The sequence below is a fragment of the Mytilus trossulus genome, chromosome 8, assembly GCF_036588685.1.
Source record: "Mytilus trossulus isolate FHL-02 chromosome 8, PNRI_Mtr1.1.1.hap1, whole genome shotgun sequence".
NCBI classification, from domain to species: domain Eukaryota; kingdom Metazoa; phylum Mollusca; class Bivalvia; order Mytilida; family Mytilidae; genus Mytilus; species Mytilus trossulus.
The window spans coordinates 37505593-37528489 of NC_086380.1; the positions used below are offsets into that span (position 1 = coordinate 37505593).

Below are 22897 nucleotides of genomic sequence, written 5' to 3' on the forward strand. Positions count from 1 at the left end.
TACAGTATAATTTGTTACAACTTCAAGAAGCCTAATAGTACTAATAGTTTTGTTATTCAAGAAGCAAATAGTAATAGAATGGGGTGGATAATAGCAGTATAATTGCAAGTTCGCGTGCTGAATATTTTCCAGTGTCTCAAAATCTGTACGTAACAAGCTGCATCGGTCTTGTATAAGTTAACTCTTGTTGATAAATATTATCACCTGTCACACGTCTCATTTGATTGGCTCTCTAACACAAATAGTATGACATCTTTTTGGCACCGGAATTCTTACAAAAAATGAAGAAATCGCGACTTCGAGCCATGCCATACTGACAAAGTCAGATAGATTTACACAAAGGTAGAAAGGGTTTCGTTGGTTTAGTTTATATTTTTAAATACAAAAAATAAAAAGATGTGATTGGATTGCGTAGATTGCTCAACGCTGATGTACGTCCATTATATATTTTTCATTTTAATATTTTTTTAAATTTTAATAGTCGGTTATCATAAACATAAAGATTAACAATACATATAAACCTTACAACTAAGGTTAGTTCTGGCATGTAAATCCCCATTGATCAAGCAGTTATATATATATATAAGTTAAATATATAGTCGTTCAAATATATAAGGATTAAATTTTAATCTTCAGTAAGTTTTTCAATATTTTTTATCTTCGCTTTGGTCTGATATTTTGAGTTACTGACTTGAAGATAAACTTTCTACTTTGTTAAAATATTTTCAAACTATATTTTCGAAGCTTACAACTGTCAGAAGAAAGACTTTGTCATTGCTTAAGATCTGAAATTGATCTTTTAAATCCTAATACATCGAATGTGTAGTTGATGCCAGATTTTTAAAGTGACATCGCTGTGGACGATTATGAAATGGATTATTTATATATTTTTCTTTGTCGGTGCTTTTTATAACAGACTATGCGACGTTTGCTCATTGTTGAAGGCCGTATGGTGACCTATAGTAGACATTTGGTGGAAAGTTGGCTCATTCGTAATCAGACTACTTCTTCTTATTTTATACTTAAGATTTTGTTATCTTTTAATTAAAATCAAAATAATTTAAGGTTTTATAACGAGTGAGAATTATCAACTCCAGTTATTAAATTTCAATATAATAATAAACGAGCCTCGACAAGTTTATTATTACTATTAAAATTAAATAACGCGAGTTTATATCAAGCGATATTCAGGATGTCAGGAACCTGTAATTCAGTGGTTGTCGTTTGTTTCTGTATAACATAACTTTTTTCATTGTTTTGTACATTAATCAGGTCGTTAGTTTTTCTCGTTTGAATTGTTTTACATTTGTTATTTTGGGGACTTTTATAGCTGATTATGCGGTATGGGTTTTTTCTCATTGTTGATGGCCTCACGGTGACCTATAGTTGTAAACTTCTATGTTAATTGGTCTCTGGTGGAGAGTTGTCCCATTGACAATCATTTTTCTATGTTTTATATTCAGATGTATATATGTATAGATATATACTCATCGTTTGCATTCCTTCATTTCAGCAGTAAAAATGCGTTAACTGTTTAATTGTGTGTGATAGACGGTCAATTACTATACAATACATGAAGCTTAGTCTAACACTCTAAAACTTACACTGCATTTGTAAGCTTTGGGGACTATTTTTTTACGATTGCACGTATTCATATTACATGTAACACAGATAAAAGGATTATTCATAATGAATATATCATAATTATAATTTTGAACATATCTATAACTTTATATGTTTCTCGTAATAAAATTATACTACGAATATTGAAGAGTGAATAGAATCTGTTTCGTCTGTTACTGAATAGTAAATAAGTTAAGACACTATATAGTTTCATCGCTTGGCAGATAAAAAATAGTGAATGATGTGTTCTATATCTACATTTAAGTCAGGAGTATAGCGCGGAATCAGGGTCAAAAATACTTATTTACGTATACACATAATTATTTCTGTATATACGGTATTCGATTTATGTATATACGTAAATCGAATTCCGTTTATACGTTAATCGAATTCTGTATATACATAAATCGAATTCCGAATTTACAGAAATAATTATGTTCATAAGTACGTCTGAGTCAGTGACAACCCTAAATAATTATGTATATACGTAAATAATTATGTTTGTCATATACTTAGACTAAATAACATATGATTTTTACCGTATGATAATAGCATTAAATTAACGTATTTTCCATATTTTTCGAAATTGGTGCTTAGCGGGCTGATATGAAAAGTTTATCACATGGTTCGATTGTTATCACATGCCTTTCCGTAACGTTATCACATGGCATTCCAGTGATACTCGGCAAATTCCGGAAAATGCACCTCAATGTTACGTTTTCAGTGAAAAATATTATAAAGTAGTGTACAAAACAATTATTTGAATACAAGAAAGTATATTATGTAAAATAATAATTAAAAAAAAACAACCCCAAAACCCCAAACAAATTATTAAACAACTGCAATTTTTTTTTATTAATTTTCACGGAAACATAATTTAGAAAGTTATTGTAAAAAAAAGTTGACTTTTCCAAACAATGTTCATTTTTTTTAATGTAAATTGTTTAATTAATTTTTGTCGATTCGTTCATATTAAAAAGTTGTTGTTTTTTTTCTCTCTGTTGAGGCATATAATAGAAAGATTTCACATCGACTGTATCAAATTTTGGTTCCGACGTCAGTGAACTTTTTACTCTTTGAACTTCTTTTCGGGAACAACGTAAAAGGATCAATATATGAATCTGTTATTTTTTCTACTGTTGAAGCATATGATAAAAAGATCATAACATGTCATTTTTCATATCGCATGTATTATCAGCCCTCGAGCCTTGCGGCTCTTGGGCTGATATTGAACCTGGGGCTGATAATACGTGCGATATGAAAAATGCCATGTAATAATCTGATAATATACGTAAATAATTATGTATAATTTATACAGAAATAATTATTTATATAAATTATGTATATACGAAATTCGATTTACGTATATACAGAAATACTATCTTTCTGTCTTTACATAAATATTTCTGTGTATACGGAATTAATTTACCTGGCAGAAGCTAGCGAACAATAGCTAGCAAACACTAAGCCAGCGAACAATGAGACGATATATCGAGAAACCAAAAAACAGAATAAGACAACAACGGCCGTTAAATAAAAAAATATTCAAAAAGGCAGAAAATCAGTTAAAATATAGCCATTTTAACTCAATTTTGAAATGGTTTTTATCCCATCCATTGATTTAACAACGTCGCATAACTTTTTAGGCTAATATTCAGTACCACAATAACTCTGCATCTATCAACGGATTATTTGTAGGTGTAGGGCCACCAATGCACTCACTTTAAGTAGTCCTACCCTGTAAAATATAGCACCTTTTATGTCATTGTTTACTCTAGAGCTCAAAATTAAAAAAAAAATATCCAAAAATTAGGGGGGGGTTGGCCTATTCCAGGGCTTCTAGAGAAAAATAATGAGGGGTGTCACGGGGTATGACTATATAGGTCTTGTAGAGGAGAAACAGGCGCTTCTTTTGCGCTAGGTATTGAAGGGCGCTATGTTCAAAAATCTGAAACAAGAGCTCAAAAATTGAAAAAAATGTCAAAAAATTAGGAGGGGGTCGGCCTTTTCGAGGGCTCTTAGAGAAAATAATGAGGGGTTTCACAGGGTATGACTATATAGGTCTTGTAGAGGAGAAAAAGGCGCTTCTTTTGCGCTAGGTATCGAAGGGCGCTATGTTAAAAAATCTGAAACTAGAGCTTAAAATTTGTAAAAAGTGTCCAAAAATTAGGGGGGTCGGCCTTTTCCAGGGCTTCTAGAGAAAAATAATGAGGGGTTTCACAGGGTATGACTATATAGGTCGTGTAGAAGAGAAACAGACGATTCTTTTGCGCTAGGTATTGAAGGGCGCTTTGTTAAAAAATCTGAAACTAGAGCTAAAAATTTGAAAAAAATGTCCAAACATTATGGGGTTCGGCCTATTCCAGGGCTTCTTGAGAAAAATAATGAGGGGTGTCACGGGGTATGATTATATAGGTCTTGTTAATGAGAAACAGGCGCTTCTTTTGCGCTAGGTATCGAAGGGCGCTATGTTCACAAATCTGAAACTAGAGCTCAAAAATTAAAAAAAATGTCCAAAAATTAGGGGGGTCGGCCTATTCCAGAGCTTCTAGAGAAAAACAATGAGGGGTGTCACGAGGTATGACTATATAGGTCTTGTAGAGGAGAAACAGACGCTTCTTTTGCGCTCGGTATTGAAGGGCGCTATGTTCAAAAATCTGAAACTAGAGCTCAAAATTTGAAAAAAATGTCAAAAAATTATCGGGGTCGGCCTATTCCAGGGCTTCTAGCGAAAAATGGTGAGGAGTGTCACGGGGTATGATTATATAGGTCTTGTAGATGAGAAGCAGACGCTTCTTTTGCGTTATGTATCGAAGGGCGCTATGTTCAAAAATCTGAAACTAGAGCTCAAAATTTGAAAAAATTGTCCAAAAATTAGGGGGGTCGGCCTATTCCAGAGCTTCTAGAGAAAAACAATGATGGGTGTCACGACGTATGACTATATAAGTCTTGTAGCGGAAAAACAGTCTCTTCTGTTGCGCTAGGTATCGAAGGGCGCTATGTTCAAAAATCTGAATCTAGAGCTCAAAAATTGAAAACAAATGTCCAAAAATTAGGTGGGTTGGCCTCTTCCAGGGATTCTAGAGAAAAATAATGAAGGGTGTCACGGGGTATGACTATATAGGTCTTGTAGAGGAGAAACAGGCGCTTCTTTTGCGCTAGGTATTGAAGGGCGCTATGTTCAAAAATCTGAAACGAGAGCTCAAAATTTAAAAAAAATTGTCCAAAAATTAGGGGGGGGGGTCTGCCTATTCGAGGGCTCTTAGAAAAAAATAATGAGGGGCGTCACAGGGTATGACTATATAGGTCTTGTAGAGGAGAAACAGGCTCTTCTTTTGCGCTAGGTATCGAAGGGCGCTATGTTTAAAAATCTGAAACTAGAGCTCAAAATTTGAAAAAAATGTCAAAAAAATTAGGGGTGGGTCGGCCTATTGTAGAGCTTCTAGAGAAAAATAATGAGGGGTGTCACGGGGTATGACTATATGCGTCTTGTAGAGGAGAAACAGACGCTTCTTTTGCGCTAGGTATCTTTTCGATACCTAGCGCAAAAGAAGCGCCTGTTTCTCTTTTACAAGACCTATATAGTCATATTCCGTGACACCCCTCATTATTTTTCTCTAGAATCCCTGGAAGAGGCCAACCCCCCTAATTTTTGGACATTTATTTCAAATTTTGAGCTCTAGTTTCAGATTTTTGAACATAGTGTCCTTCAATACCTAGCGCAAAATAAGCGTCTGTTTCCCCTCTACAAGACCTATATAGTCATACCCCGTGACACCCCTCATTATTTTTCTCAAGAAGCCCTGGAATAGACTGACCCCCCTTATTTTTGGACATTTTTTCAAATTTTGAGCTCTAGTTTCAGATTTTTGAATATAGCGCCCTTCGATACCTAGAGCAAAAAAAGCGCCTGTTTCTCCTCTACAAGACCTATACAGTCATATCCCGTGACACCCCTCATTTTTTTCTCTAAGAGCCCTCAAATAGGCTGACCCCCCCCCCCTAATGTTTGGACATTTTTTTCAAATTTTGAGCTCTAGTTTCAGATTTTTGAACATAGCGCCAATCAATACCTAGTGCAAAAGAAGCGTCGGTTTCTCCTCTACAAGACCTATATAGTCATACCCCGTGACACCCCTCATAATTTTTGTGTAGAAGCCCTGGAATAGGCCGACTCCCCTAATTTTTTGACATTTTTTTCAAATTTTGAGCTGTAGAGTAAACAATGACATAAAAGGTGCTATATTTTACAGGGTGGGACTACTTTTACATACGTTCTAAATTGAAGTGGGTGCATTGATGGCCCTACACCTATAAATAATCCTTTGATAGATGCAGAGGTATTGTGGTACTGAATATTAGCCAAAAATCAATGGATGGGATAAAAACCATTTCAAAATTGAGTTAAAATTGCTATATTTTAACTGATTTTCTGCCTTTTTGAATATTTTTTTATTTAAAGGCCGTTGTCTTATTCTGTTTTTTGGTTTCTCGATATATCGCCTTATTGTTCGCTGGCTTATTGTTCGCTAGCTATTGTTTGCTAGCTTCTGCCAGGTAATTAATTTTGTATATACGTAATTCTATTTCTGTGTATACGGAATTATTTCTGTATATACATAATTGGATTAACGTATATACGTAATTTATTTTTGTATATACGTAAATCAAATTATGCAACTCGTCTAAACATCAACCCAACAATGTTAGATCTGTAAATTTGCTTTCGCAAATTTTGGTTCTTCCCTTGCCGGGAATCGAACCCATGCTACTGTGACATCGTGACACCAAATCGCCTGCACTGCAGCTGTCCCGCTAGACCACACGACCACCTGGCCTCTCAATAAAAAGAGCTCCCGGTAGGCATGTGTTCCCTTTCCACGTCAGTTTTAATCTAGTACACAAAGAAGAATTTTTGACCCTGATTCCGCGCCATACAGGAGTATATTATGACGATGCACCGTAACGAATTGCGAAGGCAGGATAAAAACAGATCAATATTCATAAAACCAACTAAATAATAAACGAGAACATTCACATGAGTCCGATTCTATAAAACTTGAATGCCGATTATTTGTTCTAAATTGCTTAAAATATATAAATAGAACTTTATTTACACGCATAAAAGAAATGTAATATGAAGAGGCGTAAATTTAATAAAAATCTTTTCGAAGCAATTTTAAGCTCAAGTGTAATGGTAATGCGCGCATATGTTTTGCATGTAAATGCACACATTTTCGTGAGGCGACCAACGAGATTTTGCGTTTTAGCAAAAAACGAATGCTCAAAACGGCAAATATTTCACGAAATATCAAACTGAGGCAGCCGTTCTTTACAATTTTAGTGTGTAGAAACTTCGATAATAGAAACGTATTCTGTACATTTTTTGGAATATTGTGTCATCAATGCTCTTATTGTATTTGTTTGGCTTTCTAACTATTTTGATCTGAGCGACACTGACGAGTCTTATGTAGAAGAAACGCGCGTATGACATATTAAATCATACGTCTGGTACCTTTGATAACTAATCACCAACAGGAGAGCACTCAAAATAATATGTACATGTAAATTATCATTAAAACAGGTGTGATATATACAACTTGTATCATTAATGAACAGTTCTAAGAAATCGTATGTATCGTCAAAAACTGCAAATAGCAGAACAAATCATAGAATGTAAAATTCATAAGCAGTTCTAAAGCCTTATATTTGATTTTTGTTTTACCATACATCTATATATGGCAATAGTGTCATTTCTTAAATCGTCTAAAAACCTATAAAGAAATGTGTACGATACTACTGCAGAGGCTGAACCTGAAATCAATGACCCAATAATTGGAAAAGTTATATCCAGAACATTTTCTGCCATCATAAGAGAAGCATTAAAACCAAGTCTAAATATTATTAATGCAGCAATGTATGCTTTCCGAATATGACTTTTGTTGCATTTTAACCTAGAATTGTCATAACTGTTAGATGCTGGCAAAACGTTTTTACCAAGACCAAAGCACTGAATGTAATACATAACCTCTTCTATTAATAGTGCAATATTAAGTGCAATATCTACACCTGGAACAGGTATTGCACCGAATCCAGCAGCTATGATCAATACCTTTTTTATTCTTCTTTTAAGCATAACGTATTTCAGATTGACGATGTTTTCTGACAATACTGCTAGAGACGACATGACAGCTTCACCTTTAAATTTTCCAAGATTTGAATATATATAGTCGATTAATTCAGACATATTTCCTATGCTTGTGTCGAAACAAGAAATGAAGAAAACGTTCCTCGCATTTTTGAGTTTGTCATTTTTCTGGATTGATTCTTTGATTTGAGCTTGAATTTTAGGTACAACCAATTCCCTGTTAATGTTGTCACGTTCTGCATTGTTTATATCCTTATCAAGTTTTGACCTCACAAGGCAATACGGTTTTCCTAATTTGTCTAATTCGCCCACTAGCCAAAGGGTGTCCTCGTTTAACACTCTGTCAAAGAACACAAAAACGAAATCATAATCGCAAAACTTCATATCATTGATATATTCTGCTTTCTTTTTTTCTAATGTACCAACACTTGGGAGGTCGTAAAAGACAATCTTTGCATTATCGGGGTGAGTATAGGGTGTTGGTTCCTTAGTTGTTGCCCCAAATCCTTCGTCAGCATAGTTTTTTTCTCCGCGTTTCACATCCCGAAGAGTATTAATGAAAGTAGACTTTCCTGTTGCAGTGCATCCGCAGACAGCAAATTTGACATTTTCTCTTTTCCACTTATTCATATTTTTTTCTAAGAATGCATTGACCGCTGCTGGACCATCTTTTTCTAATATTCTTTCAAGTGAATTTGTCTCATCGTCATCATAACTGGTCAATTTGGATTTTAGCTGTCCCATGTTATCCTAGTAATCTATAAATATAAATACAGTCGATTACGGATGTTTGATTTCCCCGTTTATCTATACTATTAAATTTGAAGACCAACATTTAGCCGGTTTGTCTCATAGCCGACGATCGTCTGAATTACTATATTATAGTAAATAGTTAGTTTATGAAATGTACTTTTTAACTTCATATAGTAATTGCTCTAATTAGGGCAGATTAATTTATTAAACCCTAAATAAAGTTCCGTAGCTGGTTCCTAATACTCTAAGTTTTGTACGCAGACTCATATTGTTCTGTATACAATGATTTGCCTTGAATTGAAGACAACTCGACACGGTCAATTCGCTCTACTAAAACACTCTCACTAATTATTTCAACTTGCATCACTTTATCAAACTTGCACCCCTCAGAACAAAAAAGAAAGAAATGTAACAGTCTTGAAGAAATGTTTTGAATCATTAGATTGTTTCCATCTTCTCTTTTGTAAAATCATCGTTTATCGGAGCACCCGTGTCACACAGAGTCGAAATTGCCAATTGACGTTAAGCAACCAAAAATCGATCAATCAATCAATTTTGTAAATTATGAATAATAGGAACTTGTATTCTCAAAAGAATATTTTAAAACCAAAGATTTTAATAACAGGATATTTAAAAATTGACGTGAAACTTATAACACACACGAGAAAAATATGTACTATGAAAAGTTAAAGAAAAAAGAACAATATGATTGTATAAGAAGTTGTAAGAATGTGCTTATATTAAAAAAAATCTAATGTACTTTTCATTGAATTATTCTGAATCTCATTATTTTTCGTATTCTACAATGAAAATTGAGCACGTGTTTGACATGTAAACCAAGCTCTTAGTTTATGTTAAGGACATCCATGCGTATTGCGATCACCGGAATTTTACGAGATGGACCACACTGGTCACTTTGCATACGGAAAATATGTCGGAGGAATTGCTTCCTGGAAGGAAGCAATTAAAATAAAATAAACTTCCTCTTAATATGAATAAATAAAAGAATTTTCTTCAGAAAGAAGTAAATGTACATAAGTTTTATAATGAAAACTATCCATTTAGTTATAAAAAACAAATGCATTATTTATTTTTTTAATTTAAGGTTTCTTATTACTTTAACCATGTAAACACAACTTTTTGTTAGTCTCTATTATACAAGATACAGATACTTTTTTTTTTATTAAAGTTGACATTTTGAATCGATAAATTTCAGACAGCCATTGAATTTGATAGAGAAAAAATGTGTTCAAATTCAAAAATCTTTTATGCATACATCTATATCATATTGTAGCGATACATTAAACAAAAGCAGAGTTACTGTAGCTTTAATAGACAACCGGAAAATGAAGTACATAAATGAATTATAATTCTTCAAACATGTATAAAATATAGATCGATGTAAGACATATGAATAAAAAGTTAAAAGTAATTATATATGTTTAAACTCAGTTCAAGTCTGCGGAAAAACTTAAACTATTATGACTTTAAAACCCTACCAGATTCAAGAACTATATTCAAGTCCTAGATAAAAATATTCTATAGGTATAAAAGTACTTTGCACTTATTTTTGTTGACGTAAGTTCTTTTTATTATATAATGCAAGATAAAAACGCGTACATGCGCGGACATACCTAGTTTATCTTTATAGTTACAGATAAAGTGCAACGTTTTTAAGGTATTACTATTGTATCATGTGTACATGTATCATGTATGTGTTCAGTTTTTAGTTCGTATGTATCTTATTCGGTTTGTTTATGTTTCTCATTAGTTCTACGGATATCCTACATTTTTTTGCATTATTGATATTTTATTTCGATAAACGTGATATAACATTGTTTTTGATATGATCAATGGTCACTAATATTGCAGATTTATTTTGTTTTGAAGTTAAATTGTTAGTCATTTTATCATGTCATTTGTTGCATTTTTCGTTGATTGGGTGTTCTCATAAGACAATGTTATTCTACGATGGTACATCACTAAGTAAAACAGGTTGTAATTTATGTTCTATATGCCGATTTTCTCTAAATGGACAGACTAATACTCAGTTAAAGGCGATACTAAAGTTCATTTTCTTTTTTGTTTGTTTATTTAATACTTGTTCCTTTCCTAACAAATGCACTTTCGTAGGCATAATTCATGAAGACGTCTTTTGATGTTCAGCATGTTCAGTTAAGGATCTTCATTCAAACGTTTCGACAGCACAATAAAGGCGTTCGGATAAAAACATTGTGAAAAAACTAATTTTTAAGATAAGCAAGTAACGCACTCAAAGGGTTCTGTCGAATATTGCTAACACACGATTGCCTGAGATGGATTAATTTCAGATTCAGAAAAAAACAGATGAATTAAAGACATTAAAAGAAATAACTGCATCGATGACTCATAATTGCTGTGTACTATTCTGGTTATACAATTCCATGAATTTGGAAAAGCGTAAACTCGCAAAGGTGTCTACCGAGTTGTTGTAAAACTCTTCTTATAAAAGGGAACAATCATTTTGTGACAGCTTTTACTTACCCTGTTATGTCATTTAATATTTCAGAGAGCATCTCAAATTAATTATCAATACAAATTAAAATACATATATATTGCCTCATATATATATAATTGGGCGAAAACACTTTCCACCGATTACAATAAAGATATAACAATAGGGAAGTATGCAACATGTGCAAGGAAAGTTTTTCTTAACCAATAACAAAGAAACATAGTTACCTTACATGGACAGTTCTGATGAATTACTTTGACCTTGTTCAATACAAAGATAACCGACTATTCAGGCAAACGCACTATATTTACGATTGATGTTTTATCTCAAGATACTTAGTGTAAAAATATCATCGTTGAACAAACATGCATGATTTATTCAAGGTTGAATATATGATTAAATTGTTTTAGGTTACTGTAGCCATCAATTGATAAGATAAAACTTTAAATCGATTATTCGGCTAGGCACGATAAATAATATTGTTGCTCCTTTATATTCTTGAAGGCGTTCTTAAGTTGGCTCATAAAGTCTCTATTAAAATTTGCATTAAGGGGTCGATAAAGGTTCCTATTCAAATCTAATTTATATGATCTTTACATTATTTTGTTCATGAATTTCTTCAGGCAATAGTAGTTTAACGCTGATCAATAAAGCCAACAGTAGTTTAACGCTGTTAAATAAATCCAACAGTAGTGTAACGCTGTTCAATAAAGGCAACAGTAGTTTAACGCTGTTCAATAAAGGCAAAAGTAGTTTAACGCTGTTCAATTAAACCACAGTAGTTTAACGGTGTTCAATAGTCATAAATCGTTTAAGCTGAAACAAATCTGAGTTAAAACTAAAACCGAAGGAAACACATCACCTAAAAGAGGAAAACAACAGAGAAACAGAAACACTGAACTTCAACAACAAAACAAACGCCAACAGACATAGAAAAGGACTATTTGATAACAACTGCCATATGCCCGACTTAGTACAGGAAATTTTAAGAAAATATGATGGGTTGTACCTTATTGTTTGGTAAGTCTACCGCTTATAAGACAATGTTAAAAATACAAAACTACGTGACAGGAACATGAGGAATACAGTATAAATAAACACAAGAACACGCAAGACAGAGAAATACATAAAAGATAAATATTAGAGTACATAACACCATGTAAACCGAAGAATAACAACGACCCCCCCCCCCCCAGGAATGTATAACAGAACACCAGGACATTACAAACGAGGGAAAAACAATTAATACAGAAATTTCATGACTTAAAGCAGGAGAGAGACCGGATGCGTTGACAGCAAAATGTTATGAATGCATCAACGTCATGTTATTCCACATTCAGTGAAACCTTCATTATCGGAAAAAAAAAATTCTTGTCGAAAAGTCATATATTATTTGACGACTCTTTTGTAATCATAATATGTCAGGATTCAAAATGTTGCCGCTAGTAAGTTGACATACAAACATACATTTGAAACCATGTATTGATGGTGACGTTACAAATGTTAGTGTCGATTTCCGTCGTGCTCCCTCAAAACTCCGATAAAACTTTTTATACACCCTTCTCCCTAACTTCTGGTGGTTAACTTCGTAAATTATGAAACCGGACTAGCGTTTCATTTCAATTGAAGTATTTCACTTCATACAATGCATATAGCAGACGGTATGTTATGGGTAAATACATAAATTGAATTATAAAACATCAAGTGTGTCATAGCTTCAATTTTAAATACAAAGGAAACAAATCAAGAAACAAAGCAAGCCTTCCATTGTCGAAGGTTTCATTAATCTGAATTTCACTTGGATATATGAGCAGCAAGCACTGATTGATATATGGACTAAGTCAATAATACAATAGGTATTAACTGTTCAAACCGTATGGCCATCTTACCTTTGTACTAATATGAAACAGAATACATCTTGAAGAAAAGGAATCAAGAATTTAGTAAATTTCTTTATTTTCACGTAAAGATATTATGATGATGTCTAGTCATCCAATTACATACTTTTCAGTGAATAATGGCATCTAATGTGTTAAAAAGCTTTAACACAAATATCGAACTCCAAGATTCATTGAAAATTGAGAAAATGAAAAAAAATATGTACGACTTAAAAATAAAAATGGTTTAACATGGACTTTTGTCAATTTCGAATTATTTAGCAGTGACAGAAACTCTGCTCAATCGTATTACCTTTACAAAAGTATATAAATACGTTACGCCCATGCTTTCTAAAACCAAACAAACTTAAGAAACATGGTTGTTGTCCATACACAAAACTGCTTCATCAGGGTTATGCGTGATATGAGTGATATCAAATAGCTAAGATTAACATTGTACTTAACAAAAAAAAACAAAAAAAACCCGAACCAAATGTTACGGAATAGGAGTTAAAGAAAACACACACACGATAACAATACATTTGTGTAAAATGAGCCCTGGAACATTATAATTCTAAAGGGGTTCTATTAGCTAATCTCCATAAAGAGATCAATCATTATTATAAGCTTATTATAGATCATACGATGATTTCCTGAAGATATGAAGTATATCAACCTTTTAGAAAATAAGATTCATGAAAACAAAGCTTGTATAAATGCGTTTTGTTTAAATATACTTTTTCACTCTTTTGGTCTTTTGGAAAATGTTGTTTGTGCTGTTTTTAGACCCTTCTACCCTTCTACCCTTATTTGACATGCACACGTATAAAAACTGCGGTTTTTATCCAACGCAGTCATAGGTTTGAACGTAGTTTTCAATTTAGACTCGTTTATATTTTGTGTTTGTGCATGTGTCATATTTTCCCTCCGGTTTATATGATCCGTTCATCCTATATATTGACTCTTAAAATTCAAGAGTTTTTAATCTAAAAATGAGGGTACTTTCTCTAAAAATGAGGGTACTTTTTATATGGCCTTCCAAATACCGTTTCGATCCCTAACATCACTGAAGAGACATTTATTGTCGAAATCCGGATATGGTGTACTAAAGAAATATTGACACCGAATGTTTGTGGCACAACATCCTGTCCACAAAAAATAAATATATATATATAAACGAGTCTAAATTGAAAACTACGTTCAAACCTATGACTGCGTTGGATAAAAACCGCAGTTTTTATACGTGTGCATGTCAAACAAATTTCGTTGTAGAAGGGTCTAAAAACAGCACAAACAACATTTTCCAAAAGACCAAAAGAGTGAAAAAGTATATTTAAACAAAACGCATTTGACTAACAGGTCGAACAACTGATGTTCTTTAACCCTGCTGACTGCCATTGGCGATTGCCAAATAAAATTGATCACAAGATGTTACAAAATGGATCTTAATATAAATTTAAAACGTCACAGAAAAAAAATTTGTTAACTTGTGGACAGGATGTTGTGCCACAAACATTCCGTGTCAATATTTCTTTAGTACACCAGATCTAGATTTCAACTTATTTTAAACTAAAAATTTCGACTTTTTGTTATTTTTGACTTAAAAATTTCGACTGTTGAAATCTCGAAATTTTGACTTTTTCTAAGTACTTTGAAAACTTTGATGTTAGTATTCAAGCACAGTAATTACAATTTTAGAAAGAGTAGACATGAACGCAAATTATTAAAGTGTCATCCACACATTTTGGCAATTTATATTCAGAAATTGGTTTTGTTCTCAAATAAAGATATGGTTGAGCATTCAATATTGAAGAAATCATTCGTAAAGAACATGCCTGTTCACAAAATCCCCTCCCTCATATTTAATATTTTAGTTTCCACGACACGTCATAGTATCGTCATATTTGAGGACATTTAGCATCACAGTGTCAAAGGTCTGTATGGTATCCCAATAGCAAGTCACTGACTTTGCCTTGTTTAAACAATGGTAAATCAAGGAGCCAAAATTGCCATGCAGAAGGCCGTACAGTGACCTATACATGTTAATGTTTGTGTCATTATAGTCTTTTGTGGATAGTTGTCTCATTGGCAATCATACCAGATCTTCTTTTTTATATATTCAGAACGACCAATGAGCTGCTCAGATTTCTAGTTTTGGAAGTTTGCATTCTTATAACACAACTATTAACCCTTGTCTTTATATATCAGACTGTTGAATAAAAGTATGTCGTAATATAGGTGTGTCTGAATAGCGGGGTTGTTTTGATACACATGTATGAAGTCCAGACCTGAAATATGTATTTGAACGTGAAACATATTTTATTTGTTCATTTTTTGGAATGATTTTGGGATCATATGATAAAGTAACAACTACTAAAGATAATAAATAAAATTTGTAATGATGTAATTCAAGTTTATTTTTTTCGCAAAATCTTATACCCACGAGCCTCCTTAAATCGAGTTTTAAAAAGGTCGAAATTTCAAGATTTAAGAAATTCAAAATTTCAAGATAAGAAATGTTTAAATTTCGAGTTAAAGTCGAAATTTTGAGATTTGAAATGTCAAATTTTTGACTTTGAAAATAAAGTTCACTGCCATTTTTATTTTTCTATGTCCCTAATACGCTTCCGTACTAATCCATACAAAGTTTACAGGGATAGATATAATTCAATTATATGTAATGTACATGTTAATTACTTGAACATGTTGTTTACTGGTGTGAACAATTCTCATGTATAGGTTAATAAAACCGATGTACAGATGAAAGCACTTTTAATGTGAAACTAGTGTTCATTACAAAAAACTCGTGGTTAACATGTTTACGTACCGAATGCAACGTTTGGGTTGGACACGGTCTAAATCAATGAAAGAGGGACGAAAGATACCAAAGGGACAGTCAAACTCGTAAATCTAAAACAAACTGACAACGCCATGGCTAAAAATGAAAAAGACAAACAGAAAAACAATAGTACACATGACACAACATAGAAAACTATAGAATAAACAACACGAACCCCACAAAAACTAGGGGTGATCTCAGGTGCTCCGGAAGGGTAAGCAGATCCTGCTCCACATGCGGCACCCGTCGTGTTGCTTATGTGATTACAAATCCGGTAAATAGTCTAATTCGGTAGGTCAAATTCATGAAAGGGAAGGGGATTGTAGTTACGACGTAAGGAACATATCCGATATCATTTGTGAAACGGTTATTCCATAACGGTCAACCAACTCGTGATGGCGTCCGTAAAATTTACGAAGGGATGATTTCAACTTCACCATTTGGAACTCTTGGTTTAATAGCTTCCTTGTGAGCAGTAACCCTCTATCAAGAAAATCATGATAGGAAATGCATGCACGGGAATATCGTATCAATTGGGAGATATATACCCCGTATGCAGGTGCTGCTGGAATGTTGCTACTTAGAAATGGAAAGTTCACAATTGGAAAGCTGAAATCATCTCTTTTGTCGTAAAGTTTTGTCTTCAACCGACCCTCATTGTCAATTTCTAGATGTAAGTCAAGATATGAAGCCGACTTAACTGTATCTGTAGTATCCTTTATCTCCAATTCGATGGGATAGATGCGATCCACATAGTCACCAAATTTTGAATTGTTTAGTGAAAGAACGTCATCTATATAGCGGAAAGTAGAGTTAAAAGATATTGCTAACTTCTTATCTTTCTTCCTAAGAAGTTCCTGCATGAAGTCAGCCTCATAATAATAAAGAAACAAGTCAGCAAGTAGAGGGGCACAGTTTGTTCCCATTGGGATGCCGCCAGTCTGTTGAAAAACACGTCCTCCGAACGTAACAAATATGTTGTCAATCAAGAAATCAAGCATCTTGATAATATCGGTTTCAGAGAATTTTTTGTTTGAATCAGAATGATTCTTTACAAAGTATGATTTATCATGATGAACCATTGATACATGTAGTATCTTCATGAATATACCCCGGAATTAGATGAGTAACCTCATTTTCAGCGAAACAGTTTTCCCTATTTTTGGTTTGGGAAAATTCATTTTCTAAGGATTCGAAATTGCAAACACGCTGTGAAGTTTTATAGTCAAATGTATTAACACGACTGCAACAGTGCAATATATGTTTACATAAACATAATACACTTTCAAGATCTAGAATTTACAATGCACACCTTATAGACAACTTTCGAGTTCGATGCATTTCCGTCAAAAACTTTGGTTTTAGTGAACGTCACTCGTGCGTTTAGGTGCGTCATGACTTCCGTTTCAATGTTGAGCGAGTGGTTGAAAAAACTATAAAGTTATATTGCACAAATAATTCGTCAAATCAAACTCTCATAATTGACAATTTGCACTGTTGTCTTTAGGGAATTGTGATTAGTTACCTACGGAACAAATATAATTTCTAGTTAACACTGCACAATGACGATCAATTAGACGCTTGATTAACGTTTATAGTGCAGGGATACAGGCAAGCCCCTCTATCTGGTAAATGACGTCACAAAGACGCGTATAATTGACGAGTTTTCTCCGGTGACGGATGAACTCGAAAGTGGTCTATTGTGTCGATATAGCAGATTTATTTTTCGATTGTTTTCCATTTTTATAAAATTATATTATTGCGTTCCCGAAAAGGACAAGCAATAATCAGTGCTTAATCCTTAGAAAACAAACTGTGTGATTTTTATCCCTTAAAATTGAAGACAGTTTCTAGCACAAGTTTGATCAACATGTTTTTGTAAATGTTAATAACACTTTAGTTTGTGTACTGAAGGACACAGACATGAGGTTCTATCAGCCAATCACAAAAAAAAATGACAAATGAAGTCTCACTTTAATATCACTGTAAAACACCTTGTGAATTGCCAGGTCCAGATTGTCTCGTGTTTGAATACAATTAAAAAAATACCATATACTCAAAATAAATATTTTAACATAAACATTCATTCAAACGTAATTGTCTTTTAAATATGGTATTTGAAAAGAACTCGAATATAATCGTTGAACTGATTTATATATATTACACAATCACTTTTTTTTGAATTTCTTAACACTTTCATCAGTAGTTTAATTATTTTCCTAATCTTACTAAAAAATTTGATGACTGTTCATAAGGACTGGGAAATAGTTACATGTACTATTAAAACACGCATGCGTTGCATGCATTCAGAAAATTCAGTTGCTCACAACGAACAGTCCCTTGACAAGTTCGTTTACTTAGTCACGTACAAACGAGCTCTATTATCATGGTTACAGATAACCGATATAAATCTATGCAACTATCTTCAACAAAGCAATCTATTCTAAAAATAAATGACTCCATACTTTGAAAAGAGATAATAGGGAACACAAATTGCATTTGGTTTTATTTTGCTTTATAAAGTACAAATAAGTGCAAAAATACGTTTTATATATACATTTTTAGTAACCATCTTCACATGTTGTGTTACGATATTTTTACGAAATAAATTTAAAAAGAATACATGTAGATAACATTTTTTAAATACATTATATAGTTCAAAGTATTTCAATTGTATTAGTATAAATAAGAACGTTCGTTTAATTGTGTAAGTTGTAAATATATTTGTTTATTTACTATGAACTTATTTTCCTTTCATCTATTTACAGAAATTTGCTACTGACTTAAATATCAATAAATACACTTTAAACGGATTTATTGTAAACATTTCAAAACAGTCTGAGAGGACGTCCAGTTTTGTAATTTTGCAAGAATTTTTTTTTCTATCAGTGATAATCCGGATCATGTATACATGTAGCATATGCATTTATATGTGATTATAGTATAAGTAATAACAACATTAAAATGAAAAGAACTATTATGTTTCGTGTTTATCTTTCTAGATACTATCTCAGTTTATTAAACGAGATGTATAATACATGACAATAATCATATAAACATGTATCTGAGAAACCGCTCGTAACAACAATGGCTACTAACACATGAACAGTTCCACTGTGTAAAAATATCTATAAATAACTCTTAATCCGAGTTTGGTTCAGAAGGTAAAAACAAATCGTCAGCGTAAAATCTATACTATTCAACGAGAAGACCTCATTTTGGGTGTCGCTTCTCTTCTTTCCACAATAAATTAATCATCACGCCTCTGTGTCCTATGGGTACAGTACATAATTGCATTTGTCATCCATTCATATGGTTATTCGGATTGAGTTATTTTGGGTGAAAAACGAGAAAAAAGACGTCCGGATATGTTTCCGTCATTGGGCAAAATTTTAAGTCAGATTAGCTTTCCGGTTAGCGTTTTTCTGTATACTTTGAACATACATTAATACTACGAATACAGTGTATTTTCTGTCTTATATCCTCCATTAGATGAATTTTAAGTCAAATTAGAACCCCGGTTTGCGTTTTTCTTTTTTACTTTGAAATAAATACATATACTACGAATAAAGTGTATTTTTCTGTCTGATATAATTTTCAAGTTTTCTATCCACGGCAGTCACAGGTTTTATTTAATGGAAAGGGGTCTGAATAATCAATCAATGACCGCTGTGGATCAATTATTAAACTGAGAAGTGACTGTAAAAAGAAAATACACTTTCGGGAAGTCTGGAAAGGGTGTTTTTAAGATAGAAATTTCAGGATTGACCATTTCGGGATCCGGGATTTCTTTTTTCGAATTTCGGGATGTCGAGATATTTAATTTGTATAATAAATTCAGAACCTCAGGATTTCATGTTTTTAAGCCCGGGATATTGGGATCAGGGCCCCTCTGCAGTGGCGGATCCAGAAATTTTCATACGCAGGGGCCCGTTGACAGCCTAAGAGGGGCCCGCTCCGGTCATGCTTCAGTAATTCCCTATATAAGCAACCAATTATTTTCAAGAAAGAGGGGGGCGGGCCCCCTAAATCCGCCCAGTCCCGACCCCCCTGTAATGACAGTTCATTATATACAGATAAGCGCTAAAATTATTCATGTGTCATTAAAATTAATAGAGAACAAACAAAAAAAGGATTTTTTTGTGGAAAAAGGAGGAGCCGTGCTAGGAAAACCATTATCCTGTTCCAAATTACCTATGACTTTTGATACCTTTTCTGAAATTATCAAGTCACTAAATGTTTTACAAAAAAAGAAGATGTGGTATGAATGCCAATGAGACAGCTCTCCACAAGAGACCAAACTGACACCGAAATTAACATTTAAAGGTCACTTTACGGCCTTCAACAATAAGCAAAAGCCGATACTGCATAGTCTGGTATAAAAGGCCCCGAAATGACAATGTAAAACAATTCAATTGAGAAAACTAACAGCCTTATTTATGTACAAAAAATGAACGAAAAACAAATATCACTGAACCACTGAATTACAGGCTTCTGACTGGAATGTTCATAATACATGTACACTAAATGTATGTTCATAATGAAATTAATAGAAAACAAAAAATGGGAATTTTGGAAATAAAGGAGGAGGGTTAAAAAACATTTTCCTGTCCCCAAGTACCTTTTAGTACTTTTGATTCTTTTCCTGAAATTCTCAAGTCATTAAATCTTTTAAAAAATTCTTCCTACGACACTTTACATCCTTTCAAATACGCTCTGAATTCCCGCGATTTCGCGGGTGTGTTCTAGTAAGACTAATAACTTAAAAAAAATAGCATATTCATATTCTTTGTCAGATGTTATTAAATTAAATGAATATTTTTTTTTCTAATATCAAAAACAATCTAGAAATATATATAAGTACAGAGTTAATGATAAAAAAGAAAGAACTTCGCCTTGGCGGACTCACACATCACTAGAAAACATGTATGATGCTTCATTTTTATAAAACATGGGAACTCGAAATGCGCAAAAAAAAAGAAGTATGATCGTTTGAACGTTACCATTGCCGCCTATGGAGAAGCAATTGCGCATATTGTCCCAATTAAAGAGATTTATTTAAGAAGTTGTCAGACTGATTTTAGAATGATTGCATTCTTGTACATCATGGACAATTGTGAAAATGAAGTTTTTTTTATAAACATCAAGTTATCACAGCTGGTTCTAGATTAAGATTATTTATAAAGATCAGCATCAATTTTCGCTTTTGAAATGTATTACTGGCATGGGGCTGGTGCATTCATTTTAGGCACAACAAAACTGTGTTTACCCGAGAGAGGCCGAAAGGATCTTGGCATTGACCAACTACTTATGGAAACATTTAATATAATGTTAAATTGTTAGTGAATATAACACACTAAAGACATTTTCATGTCATTATCCTTCCAGTCACTACACAAGTGTAGAGGAATAGCTGATATCAAAACCAAGGGAAATAAATACACTTTGTATGAGTATAATTTGACATGTGTTTTAAACTATTATTTGACCATTAATTAGCAGCTGTTCACGTAAGTAGGCAAATAAGCAGACAAACATATTAAAGCACAGTAACTAATCACAAGATCCTGTTTAAGGTAAATCCAAATAAATAGGTCGCATGAAATTTCATTTTAAATACAACATACGATAACACAGAACAAAAGTTAAACCAGTTAAGAATATTTTCAGTTTATTCAAATTTGAATAAGAATGCTAAAGGTTAAAACCACAGGTATAGTTTGACTGATTACTTTTTAAGGCATGATTTTTCCACGGTTTTCTTAATGTGGATTTCGGAAACTACTGCAGTTGTTAATTCGTAACATTGATTTTAGGCAAGCGCAATCTGTGTTGTAATTTCGTCTCGGTTGCTGTCTTGATATGTGTGATTTTTGCTAATCGGGTTTCTCTGGTGGAAAAAGTCAACCCTGTCTATGAAGAGGCGATCTCTCCTGACGATAATCGTGTTTCTCTATCTACATGCTTTATACAAACAAAAGCCAAACAGTTTTTTGTCTGTCATCAGTTTCTTTTGGAAACTGTTTTAAAATCTAAAATCAAGTACGTCTCAACATGCTCAACAAATAAACGCTTTTCTAACAAACCCTAGTTCTGTGAAGATGCTTAATCTACAGACGATTGGCATTGTTGCACATTTGACATATTATTTTTATTTTTTCAACAAGTTATGTTTCACAATGATAAGCACGTTATTTTTGAGCGAGTCTGTCATGTTTTAGTTGTTTGGCCATGAAACTTTCAAAAATTTAGGTCCGTTCGATCAGATTCCTTGTCTTTATCATGTAGTGATATCCCAGTGAAAAACAGATTCTCAAGCATTGGCCCTACTTGGAGTTCTATTTGCCGATCATGAAAGTATTCAGCTCAGTCGTCAGTACTTTGATACTGACATGATTTATATCAAACCTGTCTAAAATTATCTATTAACAAAAAAGTAGGTCCGGTAAGGGTCAATTTAGGCCTCAAATGTCAAATACATCTGACGAAAGATTTTGGACATTTTTTAAACACTTAAACGTCTTCAACAGTTGATTCAAATAGTTGATGCGTCTAAAAATTAGCTCAAATGTTAAATTTCTAAAGATTTTAGTAAATTTTCATGAATTAATGTTGCCAGTACCCGATACATGTGCATTCCATTGTAAAAAAACGCCCATTTTTATTTAGCAGAAGAATATTACTTTCACATAAATATATATGTAAGTTTACATTTTAACAATTTTGTAAATCTTTCAAAAAGGGGTCTACTGGGCCTTCTCCATTTAAATAATGTAGAAAGTAATATGTCAACTCCCTGAGGTAAGAAAAGCACTAGCAGTATACCGCTGTTCAAAAGTCATAAATCGAATGAGAGAAAACAAATCCGGGTTACAAACTAAAACCGAGGGAAACAAATTAACCATGAGAGGAAAACAACGGAATAACAGAAACACTGAAGTGCAACAAAAACAAAAGCCCACATACATACGAACAACTACAATAATAAACTTCCATATTCCTGACTTGGTACAGGCCATTTTAAAGGGGCACTAGCTGTCAAATTCATGGTCACCGATTTGCCTTTAATTCAGATATTTGATTCATAACAATGTAAAACATTTATCCAAACTATCAAAAGTCTAAAATAAACAGTTTGCTGAGCATAGGTAGATAATATATAG

General features: G+C 33.1%; 1 protein-coding gene and 1 long non-coding RNA gene across 2 annotated transcripts in view; both read left to right on the top strand.

Moving 5' to 3' along the window:
* LOC134680915 (uncharacterized) overlaps window positions 1–22897 on the top strand; it is a 499914-nt gene that overhangs the window by 213503 nt on the left and 263514 nt on the right. The gene's annotated exons all lie outside the window — the stretch shown is intronic.
* The window catches only part of LOC134680913 (HAUS augmin-like complex subunit 5), a 409805-nt gene that overhangs the window by 160288 nt on the left and 226620 nt on the right, over window positions 1–22897 (top strand). The gene's annotated exons all lie outside the window — the stretch shown is intronic.